The 6,000-nt window shown below is 42.3% G+C and overlaps 1 long non-coding RNA gene across 1 annotated transcript in view; it reads right to left on the reverse strand.

Moving 5' to 3' along the window:
- LOC142089041 (uncharacterized) overlaps window positions 1-3,785 on the reverse strand; it is a 47,252-nt gene extending 43,467 nt beyond the window's left edge. Inside the window, exon 1 of the long non-coding RNA XR_012676080.1 lies at window positions 3,734-3,785. This is a non-coding gene — a long non-coding RNA (uncharacterized LOC142089041). The remainder of the gene's footprint in view (window positions 1-3,733) is intronic.
- Window positions 3,786-6,000: the final 2,215 nt, after the last annotated feature.

Below are 6,000 nucleotides of genomic sequence, written 5' to 3' on the forward strand. Positions count from 1 at the left end.
AGTGAGGCCAATAACACCTCCTTACAGCAAAGGGGACACGGTATTTCATAAGTCTGTTCAAGTCTGATTCATGAGTTGTGGTCAAGATGGAAGATGCCCAACACAAACAAATCTGACACCTACGCGCTGATGACAACACCTCAGTGGGAAGTTACTTCTGCGGCACAAGGAAAGCGAAGGACAAGCCTGAAGTAGGACTTTATTCACATTTCTTTACAAGGTACATTGAGATCTCTAGATGGAAAACATTTTACAGGCGAGAACTGTATTATGCAGACACACACCTTTATCTGCCATTGCTCATTTATAAACTGAAATGCCTTTGCTGTTAACCAGCTTTCTTTAAATTGAGATTGTCCCATTAGCTTTCCCGCCTGCTCAAGACTCATCAGCAGTGTTTGTAATATAAGCGCAGTTTGAAGGATTTGTCTCATCTTGTTAAGTTGCTTGGAAAATGGGAGCAGAGGAGATAAGACTAATTGAATGGTTATAATGGGGGGAACGGGGTTTGCTTTTCAGTGCATGAGACATAACAGGCATTTGCTGCAATGAAAAAAAACAGACAAAACCAGTATAACTATTTCAAATTCTGCTTTCCCTAACAAAGCAGTTGCAACACCAAATTGTAAAATATAAGCTCACATTAGTCCTTCTTACAACTCCTAATACTTTTCTACGACAAGGATGTCAAAAATATCGCCCATGAGCCAGACTGATCCTTCCAAGTACTTTAATCTGGCCTGCAAAGTCCACAGAGCGTTGTAATCCTGATCCAGCCTGCCAGTCACCTCCGAGGCCTCCGCACTTGTGCGGCTTCGCTGAGACTGACACAAGCGAGTGGGAGTGGGGGAGGACCAGGGTGTATTTGAAACGAGTACCTGTGAGAGCAGCACACGGAGCCCCGTGAGAGAGTCTCTGTGCAGCTCCAGGACCCTGGGTCTGCAGGGGGGACTCCCAAAGGGCTTCCCGAAGGAGCCCGGCTGCCCAACATCCCTGATTCCCTGGGCAGGAGTGGGGGGCAGCTTTCCTGTGCTATAGAGCAGCCCAGCCTCCTTCCCCGTGCAGCTTTACTGTGGAACAACTGACAAGCAAACCACTGGGGGGAAAAAAGAAAAAAAAAAAGGAACTCCAATGCTTTAACAAAACTCCTCACTTGATGCTGATTTCACAACTCCTGGTGAAGTCCAGTGCTGCGTGAACAAACATATACCAGCAGAAGCTGCGCTATGCAATAACATAATCACTGCAGGAATAAGCATTTCCACCCTCGAACGGGTGTCGCTACACAATGCTAATTGCCACTGGTACTCCTCTAAATTAGTGGACTATTAATAGATTGCTGCTGAAGATAGCTACACTGGAAAAGCTTTGAAAGGAAACCTTGTGCCTACCGGCTACTTAAAGAGTCAGCATTCCCACTTCAGACACCTAAAGCCGTGATTTCTCACGCGGTCTCAGCAGATGTAAGCCCCTGGTGCTGCTGAACGGCAGGGCTGCCCTGCTCCACCACACAGGAGGAACCTGCAGAGCATCACCTCTTCCCTCGCACAGGGGTGAGTGGCCACTGAAAACGAACCCAAAGCATAGGTTTATTTTCAGCCAAAGCATTGAGTTGCCCTGACCCACTTCAGAATAATCCAGTCACTAAAGCAACGTGGATGACGGGATAGGAGTAACGGCCAGCGCAGAGCTGTACCGGACCGTCCCCTTCCACAGTAGCATGTATTTAGAGCGGCTTAAGCTGACTGGCAAATCCTACTCCAAGTTAGGAGCTGATGCGGGACCACGCACCTATCCCTCCCTGAGGTAATAAAGCGTTGATGGAAGCTGCTCTCATTGGAGGTCGAGGTTCAGCATGCACATCTGAAACACAGCAGAAAGTTTCTGGATCTAGCAATGCCGTATTTCTACTTCCCCAAGTACTGAAGCAACACGATTCAACCTTTCCTTCCCCCTCTCATTTAGAGGATGTAAAGCTAGGATTGAAAAGTGAGGCAGAAGTAAGTGAAGTCATCTGACTTTATCAGCCCTTGATTTCAAAAAATATGCCAGAGAGAGTGTGGGTTATAACTAACAATAGGTCTTTTTTTTTTTTTTTTCCCCCCCGAGAGGTCTCAGGAGACATCATTTGGAGGTGGTTAAAAGAAATAAAATAGGTTGTCTCTCCATGGGCAAAGTAGGAAAAGTAGGTTCTCATGTGGGGGTGCTGCAAGAAGAACAAAGGCAGAATATCTGCTGAATCACCACAGTCTATCCACTACAGTCAAACAGCTCTAATTCTCCTGAATTTGCAGTACCCAGCAATCAAGCAATAGTGCTGCTGAGAGGAATTTTAACCAACACTATAGCAATCAAACAAAAGCAACTCCACTGCAGACTAGCTCTTCCAGATGACACCTACTGCTGTCATTCAGCCCCAAATAAATTTGTTGGCATGCAATAATAACGATGACATGCATCTGAAAGTCAACACAGGGGTCTTTCTGCTGATGGAGTCAAATGATTAATTCCACGATAATCACTGTGGGGAGTCACTTGAAAGATATATCAATCAGGAGAAAGCTCCTTGGTCAGCATTTTTAAGAAGGTAAAAAACCAAATACAAATGACGAGTGTGGTCAGGAAAACAACTGTGCTGGGGAAAGAAGAAAACAAAAGGACTAAAGGGAGAGATTTGCCATTACTTACAAGTAGGTAATGCTTTAGATCTCAGCTGTGCAATGCTCTCTGCAAAGCAGCAAGGGATCTCAAGTTTCCATCCAGCCTGACAAACTGAGTTACTCTTTCTACAGACTTTACAATTGGTACAAAAACCAAGAGTGACAAAAACATCCAGTTTATTTGGTTAACCTTCAGGATTAGGAGGAGTGTTTGTATTACAATATTTAAAGATATATTTTACCTCTGGCTATAGAATGACATGCATCAAGGATTTTTGTGATTTTTTTTTTTTTTTTAAAGAGGATGATATTGGTAATTAATTACCTGCTCGTTTTTGAGAGGAGGAGAAAGTCTTGCATGCAGTGTGAGCAAGCACCAACATAGCAAAGTTTATCATTTTTTTAAATAATCACTGCTAATTTCCTGCACCTCCTAAAGGTCTTGGTCTTGCAAGGTGCCAGCTGACTTTAACTTCCATTGACTTCAGGGAGTACAGGTTTATGCTCAGCACCACACAAAATTTTAATTACCAAACAGAAATGACACATATGTAATAGACTGCTTAAAGTAATCATGCGAGAGAATCTCATTCTTGGGAATTACCAGATTTACCTGTGCAAGGGTGTCAGATTTTTGCCTCCCTGCCCCAACTTCGACAGAAGGCACACCTATTCTCAACTTGGCACTCTCTCATGGCTATCACCACTACCTGTGTCCAGCCACATCCACGCAGACATGCAGTTATTAGCATTTGCATTTTCCACGCTGGAATCATGCGGGCACACTAAGACTTTAACTAAGTTGGATAACGACGGCAAGAAGTTCAGCCAAGCCTTTATAAGAATGTTCAGGACTTAAATGCAGATTCATTCTTCCAGCTTGAAACATCTGAGCAGAATACCTAATTTAGGAGAATAGTCATTTTGTACTCCCTCAATAGTAAATGCAGATAGGCAGACACCTCCAGAAAATTAGCAGATTGGAGACTGAGTCATACTCCGGGGGTGTTTGTCTCTCCAGCGACATAAAGGAACCCAAGGGCTTCACTCCTAACTGGCACGGCAGTGCCTACCTGAGCAATACCTCCAGCAAGGCAGGACAGGCGTAGGCTGCGATGCAGAGGGTCGAGATGAACTCACCCTGCAGCTGGGAGGGGCTGAACTCTGTTCCCAGAATTTAACTGCTGTTGCTATCCAAGATATTAACATAAGCCTGTCCAGGGTGGGTCTGTCCCGACCAGGGGATGCTTTCTCAAAGACACAACAGCATAAAAAGCGACATTTTCCTTACATCCCTGTGATGGAGTTTCAGAGACAACGATTAAGCAGACTGCAAAACAGGAAAATTACTTTGTGAGAAATCCTTAATTGGTTTTATTTCCTACCTTCAGCAACACTTACATTTGTTTTCTTAGTATTTTAGTTGCCTGTTTTATAAGGTTTTGCAAAAATTTTCGTACATGGGAAATGAGGTAGCTGTGAGAAGCGATAAGGAAATACAGCTTTATCTTAAGGTACCAGTCCCAACACGGTAGAAACTGGCTTTTACTGTTCTGTCATGTTTGTGAAGAAAAAGTTGAATTCTGCTTTTCAGTTCTCCACAGGGAGGTTTCCACCACAGCTGGCCGAGACCCAACCAAAACCTCAAAAACACCTACTCACATTTGCAGTCAGACACACTGCTGAGGGATCCTTGCGTCACGGTCTCTGTGGGTTTTGATAACGGTAAAGTGGCAGTATTCACTTATCCCATTTCCATTTTTTTGCTCTTGTTGTTGTTTAATACAGAAAACATCTTTTTATGTTACTACAGCAGGGTCGTTCCCAACACATTCATCCGATCACACATAGATACCGCACACAAGGGGAATTTTTAGTGACTACCAGTCACTACCAGTCAGTGATATGCTACTGATTTTAATGGAGTCAAAAGGTCCCCACTGAATGCTCCACCTTACAAAACAGCACCAAAAAACCCTGAGGTAACCACCAGAGCACCAAGGTAAGCACACTATTCCTGTTGTACCCCCCTACCCCAGCTCTACCAGGGCTCATTTTTTGTACTTTCACAGACCTTAGCTCAAACGAATAACAACCTCCCCAGGCGAATAAAATTGGTTCTCTTCCTAACTATCTTTGTTCAGTACCAAAGGCAATATTTTCTTTTCTAGAAGGCAAAAATCAGATAATACTGCGTTTGGGGTCTTTCTTGCAGATTTCCCACCTTCTCCCCAGTCATCATCCAGAAGCGTGTGAACACGTCCAGTAGCCTGCGCCTGCCAGGTACGGACGTGCACGTGACAGCGTTTTCATAACAGTTTGAATAAAAATCCTTTTATACTACACAGCTGGCAACTTGCCACAGAAGAAGAAAAGCCACTTTTTACAGAAACTCCTGCTTCTTGTTTAAATGAGCTACCACTACCCAGTCACGGAAGTGGTGCAAGTATAGATCACATATAATTAATAATACATCACAAATAATTGGTGATGCAGTAAAACAGTAGCAGAAGTCCAGGGGGATGTGAAGTACTGCTAACAAAGCAATACACTCTGTGATTCAGCAAGAAGGAATTAATGACTTCAAGCCTGAAATAGAAATGTGGTCAGCTGGCATTAAGAAAAGTTTGATCCTCTTTTTCATATAATGGCAAATGCTCTATAAATGCACAAAAACTTCAATAGTATAAAATTTTGCTATGTGATTCAGTAGAGAAACCAAAGTTTAAAACTTTTGTGAATTTTACTGAAAATTTTACATATTATTTTGCAAATAGATTTCTAGCTAGTGCCAGGCTTCCACTCACAAAAGCAGTCTAGTCTAACTCAAGATATTTGTAAGAGACCATGGCTGTAAAGCCAATGGAAGCCACAGACAATTATTTGCCCTGTAAATTGGAACATGGCCCCTTTGTTGAGGCTTTTACATACTACAACAATACAGATAGTAAATAAAAATAATAGACCCAGTTTGATTTAAGTAAACTCTATTTTCCTAGATTTTATTCTTCAATAACTAACTGAAGTGCTACAATGACAACCTTAATCTTTGAATTTCCAGTTTTGGAAAATTCATAACTATATTAAACACTATTTTCCGTTTGGTATTTCCAGAAGATGTATTTGTAGCATCATTTAGTAAATAAATTCATTATGCTTTTCATTAAACTGTACTAAGGGGAAGAGGGAACCTTTCTCTATTATTGATTCTTGTGGGCAGTCTAGCATGAAATTTTTGATGTAGTTTTTTTGAGGATTAAAAAGTTGAACATAAAAATGTATTATTGATTGCTCACTGCAAAGCACAGTATACTGCTCATCCAACTCATATATTATTGAT

Source organism: Calonectris borealis, chromosome 16 (assembly GCF_964195595.1).
Source record: "Calonectris borealis chromosome 16, bCalBor7.hap1.2, whole genome shotgun sequence".
Lineage (NCBI taxonomy): Eukaryota > Metazoa > Chordata > Aves > Procellariiformes > Procellariidae > Calonectris > Calonectris borealis.